This window comes from Perca fluviatilis, chromosome 13 (assembly GCF_010015445.1).
Source record: "Perca fluviatilis chromosome 13, GENO_Pfluv_1.0, whole genome shotgun sequence".
NCBI classification, from domain to species: domain Eukaryota; kingdom Metazoa; phylum Chordata; class Actinopteri; order Perciformes; family Percidae; genus Perca; species Perca fluviatilis.
The window spans coordinates 38,290,892-38,312,163 of NC_053124.1; the positions used below are offsets into that span (position 1 = coordinate 38,290,892).

General features: G+C 41.2%; 1 pseudogene; it reads left to right on the top strand.

Moving 5' to 3' along the window:
• The first annotated feature begins 4,436 nt into the window (after nucleotides 1-4,436).
• On the top strand, nucleotides 4,437-21,185 carry LOC120571042 (annotated as a pseudogene).
• Nucleotides 21,186-21,272: the final 87 nt, after the last annotated feature.

Below are 21,272 nucleotides of genomic sequence, written 5' to 3' on the forward strand. Positions count from 1 at the left end.
AGATATGTGGAAAAGTTGCTTCTTATTTGTAAAGACAAACCATCTGGTGTGGATAATATGAATATAAAACTTTTGAAATTGGTGGCAAACTTGATTGCCATTCCAGTTAGCCATGTGTTGAATATGAGTTTTGGAAAAAAAATCTTTCCAGCAACATGGAAAACTGCTAAAATAATTCCTTTACCGAAGAATGAAACTGTACCATTTAGTGGCCCAAACAGTCGACCTATTAGCCTGCTGCTGGCTTTAAGTAAGATCATGGAGAAAATTGCTTATGAACAAATACAATGTTATTTTTCAGTAAATGATTTATATACAGATTATCAACATCTGTACAAAGTTGGATATTCAACAGGTACAGCTCTCACTCAAATGTCAGATGACTGGCACAGAGAGATAGAAAATGAGAAGTTAGTAGGGGCTGTGCTGTTGGATTGCACTGCGGCTTTTGATATCATTGATCACAATTTGTTATTAAAAAAATAAAACATGGTTTCGATTCAAGTGCAATACTTTGGCTAGAAAGCTATTTAGCAAACAGGACACAGACTGTGTACTTGCAATTTTTATTTTAATCTTGATCGTTATACCTATGTGAGATTAACATAAAAATTGCCCGGAGTTCTCCTTTTAATGGGAGTTTTTCAGAGGTAAAATCAGTAAGCTGTGGAATTCCACAAGGAAGCTGTTTGGGGCCATTACTCTATTCTATATTTACCAATGAATTACCTTTAACCTTAAGAGAATACAAAAATGTATGCTGAAGACTCAATATACAGTACGTGTCAGCATCTACAGCTGAAAGGCTTACTAGTGTCTTGAAGGAGGAATTGCAGTCAGCATTGGAATGGGTAACAAATAATCAATTAGTTCTTAATGTATCTAAAACCACAAGCATTGTATTTGGAACAAAAAAAGCAGTTGTTTAGTGAACCTAAATTACATTTATGTGTTGAAGGTAAGGCAGTTGAACAGGTACAAAGGACCAAGCTTCTTGGGGTTATAGTAGATAGTAAATTATCCTGGTCTCAACACATTGATGGGGTAGTGAAAAAAATGGGTAGAGGTCTCTCAGTTATAAGGAGATGTTCAAATTTTCTCAATAAAAAGGTAATGGGAAACGTCATTAAAACGATTGTCCTATCCCATTTGGACTACTGTTCAGGGGTTTGGTCAGGTGCTGCCATATCAACTCTATAGATTTGCAAAATTGCTCAGAATAAGGCTGCACACTGTTTACTAAGGTGCCCACTCAGATCTCAGAAGCGTTGATGCAATGGATGGCTGCTGATCCTGGTTAAGTGTAAGGAACAGATTGACTGCCTCGTTGCTCAACTTTACCAGAAATATTTTAGTGACTAAACAGCCAAGGGTGTTGTATCAGCAACTTGGTCTTAGTTCTGATAAACATGACTACAGCCCTAGGCATGCTACGGAGGGTAAATTCACATTACCTAAAGTAATACTTAATATAAACTGTAATATATAGAGCCATGATTAATTGGAATACAATGCCTAGTCATGTAATTCAAGAAAATAGAAAATCTCAATTCAAAGTATTACTTAAAGAACATCTCCTAGCTGTACTGGATAATACTTAATGAACGCTGTTAGTATCATTGAGGGTTCTCTGTGTGCATTTGCTTGGTCATATTATTAGTGAACAATGTTATAATCTCATGTCTACGGTTTGTGAATAATTTAAACTAGGTCCTGTGTTGTGTTGAATGTTGTTATGTCTTGTTATTATTTTCATTGTTTTTCTTTCAGTGATGTATTGAATGTTGTTTTTTGGTGGTTGTTTTTAATGTAATGATGCACGTCAATGTATAGCTGCACAAGTTGTGGGTGGACTCCAGGAAGAATAGCTGTGGCTACGGCCCCAGCTAATGGAGATCCTAATAAATCAAATCAAATCAAATCCTAGCTGTATCTAGCATAGGTAGAACGGGTGATGATTGACTTTATTGGCAATGGGGCTAACGTTATTTCATTTTCCTGACTGTTTTCATACGAATAAATAACCTGTGTTGTCATGTAAATCTACAGTTCACGATGCATGTTTGTCCAGATCTTTGTCAGGTTATTTTTGTTTCTGAAGCTGAGTAGAATCACGATAGTTTTGGTTGCTTAGCTGTAACGTTACGTAAGTCGATCCCATTTGCTTCGACAACAGAAGTGGAAACAACTAACATTATAATTTCTATTACTTTTCAAATGTAGTTGCAGTAGTAGTTTTCTTTTTAATATGAATCGATTTTGAATCGGTAGAGATTGAATCATGAATCGATTTTTTTGCACACCCCTAATAACTAGTCAATCTGTTGAACACAGTGTTGTGTGGATACAATAGATTTATTTGCACATTTTTTATTTCAGAGTACATCACAAGAACGACACAGGAAACACGCAGCATGCCAAACAGATGCTCCAAGTGTGGCATCTCGCGGGACACAACTGTCTTATATGACACTGAGACCTCACCTACGAAGCAAAGGTAACCCTTCTAATTCTTCTTACAAAACCGTCTTGACTGTTTTAATTCTGCACATCTTTCTGTTACTGTAGTCCTATTTACTATTTCATTATTTCATCCATGCGTGGCTCAGCGGATCCGTGCGCACTGTCCCCTGCCGTGGAAACGCTGGCCTCACTAACCTCTCCTCTTCTGGGTCGGGTCTCCCTCGCGCTGGACTCAGTTTCACTGAGCGTACTAACACTTACTATAACATCATCATCAATCAATATCAATAAATAAATTGCATTACATCAGTGAGTTCAAACTGCTTATTGTGTGTAATTTGGACTGACACTGAGATGCATGTTGTTCTGTAACTGGTGTGGCGCTGCCACTATTGATTTCCACTTTGACATTAGACACTTTTTTGAGTGAAAGAGACGTTATATTTAGCATATATTGTCACAGGTAACAAGCTAACCAAAGTGTTGTGCTAATGCTGGGAAAAGGCACATTGTATCTTAATAATTGTATCCATATGATGTATGACTTAGGTTAATATTTCACCAGGTCTGAGGGCTAGAGGGATGTGTTAAGTAGACCGCATAAAGTTATCCTACAACTGATTTTGATGCTGTACTGTATGGATGGTAGCTACAGGACATGATCTGAATTCATAAGATTTAACAATACAGTGTTAGGGACAGATCAGATGGCCAGAGACTGGAGACTCGACCTGGACTTCAAAAAACTGACTATCTCTGTTACGACTGGGTAGCATTTAGCAGAGCAGTGTTATCCAAGTATGTTTACCATAATGACTGGGTACTTTTATCAGTTATGTGAGTCATTTGCAACAAATTAACAAACTATTTATAGTATGAATAGAAGAATTCATCTGTATTATCACTGATTGGTCTGATAATTGCATTACCTTTTGTGTGGGAGGCTGGTGAACATTATTTGGTCAAAAGGTATGAATGGGTTTATATACAAAAGATCTGACTGAATAGTAAATTGTGTGTTGAAGATGCCTTTTCATTTACTATTGTATCACAGCAGTACATTGTCCTTAGGCACTAAGCAATCCATAAGACACCCCACTAAAATAGTCCCCCCTCCCCCTTTTGAAGGCATACAGGCAACAGTGCTGTGCCAGAGTGGGGCAGTAGGAACAACGGCTCCGCCAGTCTCTGGGCCATTATCTTCATCTCCTTTGAAGGGTCTGAGGCCAGCAAAGAGACCTCGCCTTGAATGTGAGGAGGAGGAGGAGCTGGAGGAGGTTTCCTATGCAGGCACTGATCCTCAGTCAGTTACAACAGAGACAGAATCATCTCAGCTTTCGTAAGTAAAGTTACAACTCTCCCAATGCAGCAGTGTTATTTACATACAGTACATTGTGACTGTTGTCAGATTGTGCAGTTGATTTTTGACTGAGATGGACAATGTTGTTTTTTCTTTATTATCTCTTGTAGTACATCACCAGTGTCCTCGTATGATGCAAAATACATAGTTTTTGAGCAATGCCTCCTCAGCCTGTTCGAGACCTGCCCTGTGTGCACAAGGGTCTGTAAATGTGTCACACGCAGAAGAGGGTCCTTCCTAGCTGTTGACCAACTATGCCCTCACTGCCAGTTCTTCAGACAGTGGAAGAGTCAGCCAGTTATTGGGAGCACACCTGTGGGCAACCTTCAGCGGTCTGCTGCCATTTACTTTTGTGGAGTTTCTTTTTCGAAGCTGAAAAAGGTACCGTGATCATTGTCCCCTGCAGAATGTGTTTGTCTAACCTTCACTTCACAACTAATTTACTTTTAATTCTTGTATAGATGTTTGAGGCAATGCAGCTGATAACACGTACTTATGCTGCCTTCAGAAGACATGCCAGGACATACCTGGAACCGTCTATAATCCACAGCGGACCGAACGGCAAACCCAAAAGCTTAAAATCCCTCAGTGAGGCAAACAGTGTCGTTCTTCGGGGGTGATATGCGAGCAGACTCACCAGGTACCAGGTTTTTCTTTCTGTTTGAATGTGTATGCATTATACCATAGATTTCAGGTGAGGTGTTATTGCTATTGACTAAACCCGTAAAATCTGTTCCATTCTAGGACATTCTGCAAAGTATGGGAGCTACACAATGATGGATGTGCAGACCAATGAAATCGCAGACATACAGCTGGTGCAGGTATTTGAAATCATTAGGACTAACGCAATAGATCACATGCATATGCAGTAGTACTGACAACAGTGTCATTAGAACCCCTTACGAGCCTTATCTGTCTTATCAATGTTATACATACAGTATGTGGTCAAAATGGTCAGAATAATGTGTCTACATAATCCCCAGTTTTGATACAGAATGGAAAAAGGTTAATGGATACCTATTGTATGTGTGTCTCTCTTTCTACACAGAGCAGCGAGGTGGGGGGGAACTCATACATGGAGGAGGAGGGTCTAATAAGAACTTTAGACCTCCTACATGGAAGTGGTGTGAAGTTGGACTGTATTCTCACCGATCGTCACCCTCAGTTCCCAAAGTCCCTGAGAGAACCTAAAATCACCAACCCCTACGACGTATGGCATGTAGCAAAAGGTAATGTGACCTTTTATTTATATACTGTTAAATACATTATAAAGTCATTGATTACTGAACACACTGGTTGCTCCTCTACATCAGGTTCTTCCTCTGATTCAGGCTCAAACATATACAGTATCAACACCTAATGTCTCCATGGTATCTCCACCTTGGACGTTTTAGTGACTGCTGTCGGTCATGTTGCGTCTCGCTCGTTGTAAACCAACCAATCAGCGCACAGCTCATCTAAATATTCATGAGCATACCATATAAGGGAGAAAACCTCTCATTTAATTCTAGGGCTATTTCACATTACCCTATTCAGAGACCTTAAGGAACAGTGTGAAATACCCTCTAGTATCATTCTATCACCCCTTTAACATGACGTCAGAGAGGAAGCTGTCAGCGGACCAGGGGACAGGTGGGACACGTTTAAATCTTAAATATATAGAAATATATACAAGCTGTTTCATGGCTGGTAAAAGTTAATATTTCACTGATACAATGTTTGTCTTTTGCAACAAAACTGAAAATCTTTGAGCAACAAAACTGAACGGATGTTGTGTCAAAAAACTGCCAGAAAAATATTGACAAAAGTTGAAAAAGAGACAAAAACGGCAAAATAAGTGACAAAAACTGTATGTGTGTGAGGCTGTGTTAGGCTGAGGGAAATTAGTTTTGGACTTGGCCCGTTCCGTATACAAAGACAATAGAAAATACAGAAAATAAGCATCTCTCAACACATACTCTTATGCAACACAAAACATGCTCTCATGTTGATATCTCTGAGATAAAGCAGCACATTGGTGACTTAGGCTCGTCAGTCCAGCCGAGCCTCAGGAGCTGAGCTGTTGTTTTTGAGTGAGTTGGAGATGATCATTCATGCTTTCATTTCCTCTCATTTAGATTACTGTAAGAGTCTTTTTACCTGTTTGAGAAAGAAGGAGCTTCGCCGTCTCCAGGCTGTTCAGAACTCTGCTGCACGGCTTTTAACTCCCATTAACAAAAGAGCACACATCGCGCCTGTTTTAGTAGCACTTCACTGGTTACCAGTCCAGTATACAATTCACTTTAAAATCCTGGTCCTTACGTTTAGAGCCCTGCACGGTCAAGTTCCTCCCTCCATCTCTGACTTGATCCAGCTTCATACTGCCACCCGTAGTCTGAGGTCGTTAGGTCAGAGGCTCAGTTTACTTCAATCATTTCAAGCAGTGGCTCCTAGGCTGTAGAATGACAGTGCCTCCCTCCCTACGTTGTGTAAATTCTGTTGACTCTTTTAAAAAGCAATTGAAGACTCAGCTATTCAAGCAGGCTTTTAGTTAGTCGAGGGCTTTTATGGTTGTTTGTTTTGTTTCCTATTTGTATTTAAATGTTTTTGTATTTTAATTTGTTGTTACATTTTATTGTGAAGCACTTTGCGATTTTTATCTGTGAAAGTTGCTATAGGGATAAGCTTTACTTACTTACTTATATACATTAGACAGGTACCTATATAGTAATACTCTCATATACATTAGACAGGTCCCTTTATAGTAATGCTCTCATATACATTAGACAGGTACCTATATAATAATACTCTCATATACATTAGACAGGTCCCTTTATAGTAATGCTCTCATATATATTAGACAGGTCCCTATATAGTAATGCTCTCATATACTTTAGACAGGTCCCTATATAATAATACTCTCATATACATTAGACAGGTACCTATATAATAATACTCTCATATACATTAGACAGGTACCTATATAGTAATACTCTCATATACATTAGACAGGTCCCTATATAGTAATACTCTCATATACATTAGACAGGTCCCTATATAGTAATACTTATATACATTAACAGTACCTATATAATAATATTATAATTAATTTATATCTCATATACATTAGACAGGTCCCTATATAGTAATGCTCTCATATATATTTAGACAGGTCCCTATATAATAATACTCTCATATACATTAGACAGGTACCTATATAATAATACTCTCATATACATTAGACAGGTACCTATATAGTAATACTCTCATATACATTAGACAGGTCTCTATATAGTAATACTCTCATATACATTAGACAGGTCCCTATATAGTAATACTCTCATATACATTAGACAGGTACCTATATAATAATACTCTCATATACATTAGACAGGTCCCTATAAGGTAATACTCTCATATACATTAGACAGGTCCCTATAAGGTAATACTCTCATATACATTAGACAGGTCCCTATAAGGTAATACTCTCATATACATTAGACAGGTCCCTATAAGGTAATACTCTCATATACATTAGACAGGTCCCTATAAGGTAATACTCTCATATACATTAGACGGGTCCCTATATAGTAAGCACATTAACTCCTTTCATTGGCAGTTTTTAATTGAACAACCCTGTACGTAGTGCACAAAATGACACAATGCACTGACCAATAGCCTACATATTGCACAACCCCAATAGCCTACGTATTGCACAAATGATTTCCACATAACCTATGCAGTACACAATGCTCCTGTTCCTTTGGCTTGCTGATTTCTGGTTCTCTGTTGACTGGGGCCGGCGCCTGCTTGGGGAAGGAGTGGGCTTAGTTTACCCAAACGTGCATCTTGCCCACAATCAAAAGTTTAGAAAATGTATTCAGCCAATGGAAAAAAATGGCACAGAAAATACAAGTAGCGTTTCTAACTTGTGATTGGGTGGCCACCCCATCTTCTGGGTGTGTTTAGGCCATAGAGCTCAACAGTGTGGTTTTGGAAGTAAAAACTCTGTTTATTTTCTCCAAAAGGGTTTAGATCATCAGCCATAATGTCTTCTCCCTCCGAGGTAGGCTGACCCCGAGCTACGTGGTTGTGAAACGAAAGTTTCTGCTCCGGTAGAAGTTTTATAAATCTGTATGAAATCAACCTGGTTTTAAGAAAAACATGTTTTATCCACAATCTTATGGAGAAAAACTACACTACCCACGATCCTGATTGGTCCAACACGCTGTTACCATAGAAGCGTTTAACGTACCCACAAAACTGCGAATGTCTAGAGCGAGCTTCTACCATTGAAGTCTCTGATAGTTTCTGTAATCAGTCTTGTACCTTTTGCCTTTTTTGCTGTTTTCAAAATGTTTATTTGTGCCGTATTAAATGTGTTATGCTCACTATTCATCTCGTAGCTGGTTGGCTCGTTTCCAGACTTAAAATTCTTTATATCAGCAGTTTTCGAAAGGTCCTTGAAACAATTGAACGGGGAAAAACACTCCAGGAACCAGAGCCGTTGTGAGCTCTGAAGCAGACCCGTCTGTTGCTTTGTGTCCACTGTCTCTGTCTTCCACCTCCGATGTGGAGCAGGATACAACCGCTTCCCTAAACTTTGACTTAGCCAGATACCCAAACGGGCATCTCTCCGTCTGTAGACGGTCTAGATAAGATACTGCCACATGATCAGAGCAACAACGTAAGCCTAATGCACGCTGAAGCGCCATGAATAGCCGCGAAGCACCGTGAGGCAGAGCTGTTTTCATTTAGACGCCCATGTTCTCCAATCTGTCCGGTCATACCGGCTGCAATCAGACGCAGAGCGGCCGCGCCGCACGCTGCAGCAATCGTTTCAGCGTCCCCTTCACTTCTTCTGCGAATTTGTCAAGCCAGGCAAGTAACCCCATACAGGAAGGCCACACTGCAGCCGGATACAAAAATGAGTAAGAGTGGGGTTTTATTTAATTTTTTTATTTTTAACCTTTATTTATACTCAAAGGGCATTGAGGTTTCCCTCATTCTCAATGATGACGAGTTTACATCAAGAGTCGTACACAAAAAACGGTTGCGATGACAAATAAACATGAGCAAAGCTAAAACCTGTTGCAATTTTAAAGAGCGGAGATTAAAAACCACATGTAGCAGATAGGAGAACGTCTAACTTCAGAGTTTGTTACAGAGCGTTCCGTGTTCAAGGGGCATTGAAGAAAAAGGCAGTTTTACTAGGGGTGGGAATCACCAGAGGTCTCACGATACAATAACACGATACTTACGTCACGATAGGATATTATTGCGATTTCAAACATATTGCAGTATTCTGCGATATATTGCAATTCATTCGGGGACTGCAGATGGAAACTAGCATTAGCTAACTCTGGTACAAAACATCTTTTTGTAAGATTAATGTATTTTGTACATACATGACAAATAAACTAATTGAATAAATAAATAAAAAAATTTACTTTTTTCCAACTTCAAATGATGATCAAATGATGTCCCCAAAAGGAAACTTTGTAAACATGTTTTATCTAAAAAAGTACTTTTCTCTGTTTGTTCATCTCACTTCAATTGTATTGCTGCAAAATCAGATTGTCAAGCGGACAAACTGACCAACACATATATAATGATAGATCGATACTTGGCGTCTGTGTATCGATACAGTATTGCCACAGAAAATATTGCGATACTATGCTGCATCGATTTTTTTTCCCCCCACCCCTAAGTTTTACCAAGATCCACGCGCAAGGAACCCTAACCGGCAACTTCCACTGCATGCGGAACGTCTGCGGAACGTTGACTGAGTCATTATGTTTCCATTAAAGTCAATGTGTGTATTTCCACTAGGGGTGGTACGGTTCACAAAACCCACGGTTCGGTTCGTATCACGGTTTTAGGGTCACGGTTTTCGGTTCTGTACGGTTCTTGTTATTTTTTTCTTTTAATCTTTAACACTCCAGAATATACTTCAGCATATGATATAAAGCTAAAATTAGCATATTGAATGCATGTTGCACAAAACATGCACACAGTGGCAGTTCTATATATTGTTTTATTTCATCATAGGTACCATGAAATCCAAAATGTTCCCACACACCAGACTATAAACGACGCTGGCCCATCCTCCAGCTCTGGGCAGCCTCTCTCCCACTGGACATTTCTGCAGGTGATGTGACCTGCAGCGGCGGCACCCCACTCATAGACAGTATATATAGACACTCCACTTGAGGAGCGGTCGGCTCGGCGTCTCTCAAAATCTGACGAAAATCTTTTAAACTGACCTTTGTCGATCTGAAATGAAGACAGATTCAGCAACTGCACGGCCTATTTCTCGCTTAAAATGTTTTCAGAAACCCGTTTCGGTGAACTATTTCAGTACAATATGAGATCGTATTCTGAACGAGCCGCCATGACAGTCTGTTTTGAAATTCGGGACCAGCCAGACCCATGTGACGCGATCGTCCAAACAGCTGCCATGGGTTGCGTTTGTCACGCCCATCCCGCTCGTCATTTCCAGTAAGTGCACTACGGCAGTAAGTGGTTAGTGGGTGGACTGACGAACCGTGCGGCACGCACACGCTCCGAACCGAGACTAGCGAACCGAGACTAGCGAACCGAGCGGTTCGGGTGTTTTTTCATGAACCGTACCACCCCTAATTTCCACAAAACTTCTGCGTCCGACTCCGTCCCAGTTCCGTCAGTCCGCAGCCCTCCGGAGCAGATGCGCAGAGCTTCTATTTTTGACGGACGACAGAGAGCTCTGCAGCAATTCAGCGTATAAGTATATAAGTAAGATAGTGCGGGACAGGAAGTCGAGCACAGAAACAAAATAAATATCCGGTTAATTTTCAAAATAAAATACACCGTGCTCACGGCGGATCATTTTTCCCTGCACTACACCTTGAAAACACGGCACAGAGCTGTTTCCCCTCTGCTCCTCTGGATGGAAACTGGTGGTGGTTTTGTGGTTCTATTCTACGTGAATTCACGAGAACTTGTGGGTCCTCGTGACTACAGCTGTCAGTCATGGCCGCAGCCGTTCCGCAACTAATCCGGACCTGGTGGGTATTGACGGACGGCCGTTACGCATGCTGTGGAAATCCACGGTGAGAGTGAGCCAATTGTTGGATCCATTTTGATATAAACCGAGATTCCAATGGAGGAGATATAGAGAGGAAGATTACCACTAATGGCTTTAAAAACAAACCAGTGCCAGTGGTAACTGCGCCTCAAGCAAAGAGAGGACCAGCCAACCTTACTATAGAGAACGTAGTGGTGTGTATGATAACTATCACCGCGAGTTAAGGACTAGTTTAAGGTCAGAGACCTGATCCGTTCCACCGGTACGATCCGTTCTGCACATGCACAAGATGTTGACGTATGCGCAGATGATAATACTGCTTTACGACCTGCCCGATCTGTTCCACGCTAGCCTCCACTGGGAAGCTAACATTAGTTTAGCTAACAGCTAGCCTCCACCGGGAAGCTAACGTTAGTTTAGCTAACCGCTAGCTGACGGCTAGATTCAGTCCAACTTAATGGGAAAAGCAGGCTACAGCTAAATTAAGACTTTACAGTAATGAAGACAAGTATCGACTGATTGTATTTTAAATGAGCACAAGTAAAGTAGAGCTGACGTAACAGCTGTTATATATGTTAACGTTTATTTTTTAAGTTTTATTTTGAGGGTCTTTTAAAGTTATTACATGTCTCAGCTAGCGGTTAGCCGAATTAGCTGTTAGCTAAACTAACATTAGCTTCGCTGTGGAGGCTGTCGACCGGAAGCGTGGAACAGATCGGACAGTGTCGTAGATCCTCGTACAACAGCGCATGTGCGAACATCTTGCACATGCGCAGAACAGATCTGTCAGGCGGTACGGATTAGGTACTGACAGTGTCCTGTAATAAGTTAAAGGAAAGCTTTCAGTGGCGCTTAGGTGCACATGACGTCCTATGCTCATTTGCATATTAGTGACATCATCATGCAAATATTTGCATGCAATTTAGTGGTTTAGTGGTAGTCAGTTGCAGCGAGGGACAGATTACTAAAGCAAAATTTGGAGGAAGCAGCATGTCACTAAAATGAGAATAGCTGGTCCACCTTAAAGCCAGTCCACCTTAAGTTAGTGAGCCTGTGTTGAAGTGGCGCTAACCCGATCACCAGCAGCTAGCAGGCAAGATACGGGAACTTGGCTCGGGTCTTTAGGAGTTTTAGCATTGATTAACCGACAGAAACTGTAAACAGACTGTGCTGCTAAGTTCACAGTTATAACTTTACTGCTACTTCATACTCATCAACAAAAACCTCTCTCTCTCCAACGCGCACTCGTAAACGCGACGGTTGGAGCAGCCGCTGTGTGCGCATCATGCATAGTTTTAAGTGTGTGTGTGTGTGTTAAGGGTGTCACAATACCAAAAATTCAGTAGTCTGTGCCAATACCAGTGAAATCACACGATTCTCTATGCCGATTTCGATACCACAGTAAAAAAAAAAAAAGGATTTTCTAAGATTTCATGTACTTGAACTTGAAACATCAAGTTCTTTAAACATATTCGAAAAATGTCTTAAGACATATACAATATGTGCAATAGAGCATAGAACAACATAATGAAGTGCAATTAATGGTCATAGTGCAACAATTAGTGTTCCCTGACACATTCCAGACTTCCAGGCGTCTTTTCTAAAGGTACTGTGACCAGAGATGTTACTAACCACAGGTAAATATTGGAGATGTATTTGAAAGATGGAGACAGCTTAGAGCACAAAAAGAGCAGAGTTGGTTAATTTCCTCCTGAACTGGTAGCTAAGCATTAGCTTCAGGCTAATTTATCACGGCTACAAACATTGTGTACTCTGAATTATACATTGAATTATATAGCTAGAGAACCCAAGTTGGGTACTTGCAAAAAACCATTGAGACACAGCCAGTAAAGTAGTGGTGTCAACAATAATCGATTCGGCGATGCATCGCAATGCGGGGCATGCACAATTCAGCATCGATGTGGCAAAGTGCCATAATCGATTATGTCACTGTTTATTTTCTGGCCTTGAGTGGAAAACAAAGTTGTGAAATTACTTCTGTATCAAATATACATGAGAGTGATATTACACACATAGCAGCCAATAAAATCTGTTGTTCCATATCCTCTCAAGGATCACTGTCCCATTGACGGGACACTGCGTCGCTGTAACCTCGATAAAACTGTGCTGAAATAAAGTGAAATCATTTGAAGTAAACCATCTGTTGACTAGCATGTACGTTAGTAGTTATTGTCTGGGTCATGACGACCTAGGTGTACTTAAGAATAGGAAGAAGAGAGTACTGTTAGAAGTAAAAATATCACCAGTTCAGATCCATGAAGACGTCCAGGAGAGCCTCCTGACGCAGCTCGGGTGACGTTCCCGGAGGGAATGAGGAGGAACAGTTAGACCCTGCCACAACGGGTCAGCAGACCTCTAATGTTAGACTCAGCAGCAGTGGGTCAGCGGACCGCTAACATTAGACCCTAACAAGGCTTAAAACTTTTCATGGATCACTGTACCGTGAACGGCACACTTTGTGGCTGTGGTGTCACTGTAACGTCGCTGTAACCTCCACTCATTAGCGTTTTTATAACTTTAAAGCATTAAATCTTCAAAATATACAGCCATGCGACACACCAATTGAAAGCTTAGCCTCTAATGATTAATTTAAGCATACAAAGCATAAGATGATTTATAGCAGTTACACAACTGTTACAAAGTAACAGAAAATAAACAATTCAGCCGTAATCTGAGCAGCTGTCGCGAGTGCATCCATACCTGTTTTCATTGTCCTTTCAGCAACAAAGTGGTATTTTGCCCAAAACTTTTTCTGGCCGAATCACAAGGGAAAAACGCGAAACAGTTTTCCATTTCCGCACTTGTTATCGCCGCTAGCTTCTCTGCCCAGCTTGCTACATGCTCGTGGGCGTCATCGTATTCCCTAGCTTCTAAGGTTTCCATAGACTCCTCATCTGAGCCAATCCGTTCAGGTTTGCCTCGGATATGCCCAATGAAAGAGGACAAGCCGATGACAACGTGTCAGGGACCACGTTGAGACGATCGACATTTGCTCGGACTAGTTAGATTTAAATGCTACCAGACCCGTCTATCTTTTTAGCCAATGAGCATACAATTCAATTCATATGCAATATGATGCTGACATTTTAACCCTGTGTTTGCAGGAGCGCAGAATATCACAGCCTATGGAATTTGTAATGACTTATTTCTGTATATTTATGTATATAGTTATTTCAAGTATGTGTGTGATTGATGTGGGTGTGTTTGTGTATTTGAGAAGTGTTTTATTATGTACTTTATTGGCTTTTTTCATTGCACTTTTCAAATTGAAATAAGAAAAAAAAACAAAAATTTTTTTAAAAAAAAAAAAAAAAAAAAAATATTTTTTTTTTTTTTTGCATCTTTCTATAATAACCTGAGACAGAAAAAAAAAAAAAAAAAAAAAAAAAAAAAATTAAAAAAAAGTTTTGTTGCTATGGCATGGGTGTATCTGTATATCACCAGATGTGTTTACAGTATTTTATTTTAATCATTTTACAGATGTATGACTTGGACAGAAATAAAAGACCTCCATTCTAGCCTCTGTGTCAGTAAGATCTAGAATCACCCTGACACTTGTAACAAAAATTTCCAATGATGTCAGGCACACCTGTAGGACGTTTAGACCAAAAAGCATGACATTTCAGCCAAATCTTAACAGGATATCTGACTGCTTGTATTGCCTCATGACTGATGAAAAATTTGCCTTGTTGTGTGCAGTAGAATTTTGATGCATCGCAATGCATCGTAGAATCGAATCGTTACCTGGTGAATCGTAATCAAATCAAATTGTGAGGGCAGAGCCAATGCACACCCCTACAGTAAACTGATCCCGACTGGTCCTGGCTAACGCCGCCATGCTAACCCTGCTAACTGCTAGCTAATGTTACCGGAGAACGAGGAAAGCGGCCACGTTTTTTACAATGTGTAGCCTGTTCAGCGGCTGTAGCCGACAACAGTGAGTTATTTGGACCCAAGAGAGGGGGGCTGTAAATCAGAAAGAGATGACCGTGAGTTTGCAGTGAACATGCCGGTTTTTAGGTTGGGTAAAATCTATCTACGTTGACTCTTGTTCACATTTTTTCGAAAGATCTCTCCATGGACCGGAAGTAGAGGGCGTGACTTCGGCCACTTGTTCGTGACCTCCTACATCTGAATGTATTGTCTGGAACACTCTGAAGCGTATACTGCTTGTTCCGGAAGAGGCCACAGCACGTGTGTGTGTGTGTGTGTGTGTGTGTGTGTGTGTGTGTGTGTGTGTGTGTGTGTGTGTGTGTGTGTGTGTGTGTGTGTGACACTGTGTCTGAGTACGTGAACTATCATGCGGCACCTGTGTGCCGAAGACAACAAGTGGATGCCCGTCCCGTGCGTCGGTTCCCTGGATGTACAATAATATCTGCTCATTGTCCAAATGCTCTCCCGTTTGTTTTTATGGCGTAGGCGGTGCACAAAAACAGTTAGGCGCTGCGCCTAAGCTGTATAATAGCAGGGAAAACCCTGCATTTAGCTAATAAGCATTCAGCCCACCTATTTCTTTTACCTGCCCACCCTAATATAGCAGGCTAGAACCGGCCCTGGTGTTGAATCTACTCCGAAGCAGCAATGCAAAATGTGTGAATGCAGCCTAAAGCAGCCTTTAGAAACTGTGGGCTTCGTCTTAGAGCTGCACTTCCTTCGGAAGAACAACAGAAGCTTCTTAACCCTTTAGGCGCCGGGTTTTATTTTTAAAAATACTAGGTTTTGACACCTAAATTTCAGAAGGCTCTGGCTTGAAAATGGTTTGAGATAGAGACAAAGTGTAAATGAAACAAATATTCAGAATGACCTAACATTTATGTAGGGAGTAAATTTTGATATTTTGAAAGAGAGTTCAATTTATTTCATGAGATTTACCCCCCTCCATCCATTTGTTATGTTGTCCACATATCAAAAAAAAAAAAAAAAAAAAAAAAAAAACAACAAACAAAAAAAAAAAAAAAAAAAACACCAAAAAAAAACTCATATAAGTTGTTTAGGTTTTTTTGGGGGTTTTTGGACAGGGGAGGGGCTCACGGCAGCACCTGCTGCTCATTGAGCCCAGTAATTGTAGAGTGAACCGTGCTTTCACGAGTCTCCAAACACCACAAAAGTTTCCAATAACACCAGAAAAAGTCGCTAGTCGCTTTTGACAAAAAAAGTCAAGTTTGGATGGGATTTCGTCGGACATTTTGCATTGAAGCATGACGTATTTCTGAGCTAAGGTCTAAGTAGTGGAGTGGTGTGTGTCTCCTCTTTGCTCTGACGGCAGGCTGGGGTGCTGCACGAGGCTACTGAGAGACTGACCGCTTGTGAGGGCTTTTGGACGGGGGAGGAGCTCACGGCAGCACCTGCACAGTAATTGTAGAGAGAAACGTGCTTTCACGAGTCTCCAAACACCTCAAAAGTCTCCAATAACCCCAGAAAAAGTCGCCAGTCGCTTTTGACAAAAAAGTCAGGTTTGGATCGGAACGTTTTGCATTGAAGCATGATGTATTTCTGAGCTAAAGTCTAAGTACAGGATGTCTGCCAACTAGTGGAGGGGAGTATGAATGACATATGACACTCTATTCAGAGAAAACAGCTGTTTGATTCAGTACCGTGTCATGTCGCAATTTTGCGACTTTGGCGCTTAAAAGGTTAACTACTAACAAAAACTCAGATATATTTAGTCTATAGTCACTGAAAACAAACAAAATCAATATATCCTTAAATTTATATAAGCTTAAATTTTTATATATATAAATAAGTCTTCTTAAAATTGTTGCTGAATAATTTTAAGTGTTGGATATTGCCACGTTTAATGGAATTGTAGGTGTTAAATTGTACAAATATTCACACTGTGTTTCAGCTTTACCTCAAGATGTTCTGGAAGTGATTGTTGGTGAAGAGGAGCAGCAGGAGTGTAGCTCCAGTGTAGACCAGCAGGAGCCAGAGCCCCCCACACACATTAAAGAAGAACAGGAGGAACTGTGGAGCAGTCAGGAGGGAGAGCATCTTCAAGGGCTGGAGGAGGCTGATATCACCAAGTTCACATTCACTCCTGTTCCTGTGAAGAGTGAAGATGATGACGAGGAAGGTCAGTCCTCACAGCTTCATCAAAGACAAACTCAACAGATGGAAACGGAAGGTAATTGTGACAGGTTTGAGAAGTCATGTGGGTGTGTGTTGATGTGATCCCACAGCAAACATTAACGCTTATAGAAAAATAATCAGTGCAACTTTCTTCTGTTATCTGACCCAGTGGAAGCATGTAGATGTTAAACAGAAGAGGCCCCAGAATGGAGCCTTGCGGAACTCCGCATTTCATATTTGTCTGCACAGATGTTTATCTATAGACACAATATAGTCCCTGTTATTTAAGTAGGTTTCAAACCAGACCAGGAAATTAAATAAGAATAAGATAAGCCTCAGGTATAATTGTCAGTCTTTACAGCACTCGAGCTGAAAGTTAGAATGCAGAAAAATGAAATACGAGTTTTTTTACCACTTAAAGAGATTTGAAAAGAGACTCTGTACTGTTGACGCTGTATCTCTCTGTCTGTGTTAACGTCTCTCTCTCTGTGTTTCCCTGTTTCTTGCAGAACTTGAACAGCTGTCTGTGGTTAAAGAAGAGATCCCCCCTGAGCAGCAGGAGTGTAGCTCCAGTGTGGACCAGCAGGAGCCAGAGCCCCCCCCACACATTAAAGAGGAACAGGAGGAACTGTGGAGCAGTCAGGAGGGAGAGCAGCTTCAAGGGCTGGAGGAGGCTGATATCACCAAGTTCCCATTCACTCCTGTCCCTGTGAAGAGTGAAGATGATGAAGAGGAAGCTCAGTCCTCACAGCTTCATCAAAGACAAACTCGACACATGGAAACAAAAGCTGATGGAGAGGACTGTGGAAGACCAGAACCAGCCAGGAACTCACATCCACTTTTACAACCAGAGACTGAAGACCAGACTGGAGACTCTTCTGAACCTGAGACTGATGACAGTGCTGATTGGAAGGAGACCAGAGAACCTCAGTCAGCTTTAAACTCTCTGAAACATGATTCAAGATGTAAGAAACCATTCAGCTGCTCTGAATGTGGGAGAAGATTTTCCACCAAGACACACCTGAAGAGACACATGAGAACTCACACAGGAGAAAAACCTTTCAGCTGCTCTGAGTGTGGTAGAGCTTTCTCTGAAAATGGAACCCTGAAGAGACACATGTTGAGTCACACAGGTGAAAAACCTTTCAGCTGCTCAGTCTGTAAGAAATATTTTACACGTAGTGGAAGTTTAAACAAACACATGAGAATACACACAGGAGAAAAACCTTTCAGCTGCTCAGTCTGTAAGAAATCTTTTACACAGAGTGGAGATTTACGGACACACATGAAAACTCACACCGGTGAAAAACCTTTCAGCTGCTCAGTCTGTAAGAAATCCCCCCCACCCCCCACCTCTCCCCCACACCTACCCACCCTCACCAAAAAAAAACCTTTTAACTTCTTATTTTTTTGATTTTTACAGCGAGAGGAGGTTTATGGTCACACATGACAGTCCACACAGGAGAGAAAAGATTCAGCTGCAGTGTTTGTAAAAAAAGATTTGCCTGGCGTTCTCTTGTCAAAACACATAAATGTGTTGGTCCGATGGAAACAGAAGCTGATGGAGAGGACTGTGGAGGATCAGAAAGCTATCTTTAGTTTAACCAAGGGAGATGTGATGGAGGTAGCATAGGGAAGTTAGCCTAGCAAGGTGTTTCCTTTCAGGGAGATGAGTTTTCTCTTTAGAGCAAAGCTGAGATGGACATATTATGATCTGTATGAAACTATAAAAACTCACTTGTGCATTGCTATGCTCCAAGGTAATATGACCAGTGACACCAAAATGATTAAGGTCTTTTGACATGTATAGTGTCTCCTATGCCACTAATTAGGCCATGGTAAAGCTAATACAGTAAAGAAATATAATTGTTTGATTTGACTGGTGTGGTACACCAGGACATGCTGAGTACCCTCCAGGATGAAATAAAGATCATTTGAAGTACCCCATCTGTTGACTAGCATGTGCATTAGTAGTTATTGTCTTGGTCACAATGACCTAGGTGTACTTAAGAAAAGGAAGATGAGAGGACTGTTAGAAGTAAAAATATCACCAGTTCAGGTCCATCTAAAGATGTAACATGAGGTAACTGTGAATGTGTCCAACTGACACTGCCGCCCGAAACGCTGTATAAGAAGAGAGTCATATGAAACTTAGATTCAGTTGTCTATTGGACTGACTATCACCGGTGGTCAGTTGATGTGTCTGAGGCAGCTTGGTTTGTTTGATAAAATGTAACAAATAAATCTGCATGGAGTGAATATCAACAGTCTCTGGAGTCATCATGGTGTCCTCGCATAGAAATAAAATGGATAGAAAGGCCATTGGACTGTTTGCCGTGGTCATTTGGTGGGTACACAACAAAATGGTGATTGTTGTTAGTTGTCCAGTGACAATATGTGGGGCTGTAAACTACCTGCCATAAATCATTCTGTGACTACACAGGAAAAATTTAACATAAGCAACGCCACTAATAAAAACGACCTAAAAATAGCGTTCTTTTCACTATTAGTCTCGTTTGCTGTTACAGCTCATTTAAGATCATATTATGAAAAATGACAGTTACAGAAACACTAAAAAGTTACTTATAGTCACTTTAATTACCTACTGCACCACTTTGTGCTCAACAGCACAGTTGCATTATTTCACCACAAGAGGGCCCTAATATGTCAGTCAACAGCCTTTCCAACAGTTTTTGACTGACCAACCAGTATTTCTTTATAACAATCACAATCCAGGTGATAAGATACAGTTCCGCAACATTTTTCTGTTTCCTGCAGCTGTTGGTGGTTAAAGAAGACGTTCCCCCCGAGCAGCAGGAGTGTAGCTCCAGTGTGGACCAGCAGGAGCCAGAGCCCCCCCACACACATTAAAGAGGAACAGGAGGAACTGTGGAGCAGTCAGGAGGGAGAGCAGCTTCAAGGGCTGGAGGAGGCTGATATCATCAAGTTCCCATTCACTCCTGTCCCTGTAAAGAGTGAAGATGATGAAGAGGAAGCTCAGTCCTCACAGCTTCATCAGAGACAAACTCAACACATGGAAACAAACTGATGGAGAGGACTGTGGAGGACCAGAACCAGCCAGGAACTCACATCCACATCCACTTTTACAACCAGAGACTGAAGACCAGACTGGAGACTCTTCTGATCCTGAGACTGATGATAGTGCTGATTGGAAGGAGACCAGAGAACCTCAGTCAGCTTTAAACTCTCTGAAACATGATTTAAGATGTAAGAAAACATTCAGCTGCTCTGAGTGTGGGAACAGATTTGCCACCAAGCCACACCTGAAGAGACACATGAGAACTCACACAGGAGAAAAACCTTTCAGCTGCTCTTAGTGTGATAAAGCTTTCGCTGAAAGTGGAACCCTGAAGAGACACATGAGTCACACAGGAGAAAAACCTTTCAGCTGCTCAATCTGTAAGAAATCTTTTACAGAGAGAGGAAGTTTACGGTCACACATGGTAGTCCACACAGGAGAGAAAAGATTCAGCTGCAGTGTTTGTAACAAAAGATTTGCCTGGCGTTCTCATGTCGAAAGACATAAATGTGTTGGTCCAGTGGTGTCGCTGTAATCTCCACTCATTAGCGTTTTTATAACTTTAAAGCATTAAATCTTCAAAAGATACAGCCATGCAACCCACCAATTGAAAGCTCTCATGATTCAATTAAGCCCACACACAAAGCATAAGATGATTTATAGCAGTTACACAACTGTTACAAAGTAACAGAAAATAAAACAATTCAGCCGTAAACTGCACAGCTGGTGTCTAGAGTCGAGAGTGCATGCATATCTTTTTTCCTTGTCCTTTCAGCCAAAAAGGGGTATTTTGCCCAAAACTTGTTTTTCATAAATCCCCAAGTGTCCAAGGAAATGTAATATCCAAGCCGTTGTATCCAAAACGATCTGTTCACCTCACAATGTTGAAGTTTCTGGCCGAATCACAACGGAGAAACGCGAAACAGTTTTTGATTTCTGCACTTCTATCGTCGCTCGCGTCTCTCCCCAAGTTTCTACATGCTCATTGTGGGCGTCACTGTACTCTCTAGGGCCTAAGGTTTCCATAGATACCTGGTATGAGCCAATCCGTCCAGGTTTGCCTGTGATATCCCCAATGGAAGCAGAGGATGCCTCTGACACCATGTCAGGCCCACGTGCAGACGATCGACATTTGCTCAGACCATTTACCGGGGATTTCCACTGGATGTGTAACGGCTGCGGACCGGCTCCGCTGCGTGTCTGCTGCGTGCTCCGCCGTCCGTCAATACCCACCGGGTCCGGATTTGTTGCGGAACGGCTGCGGCCGTGACTGA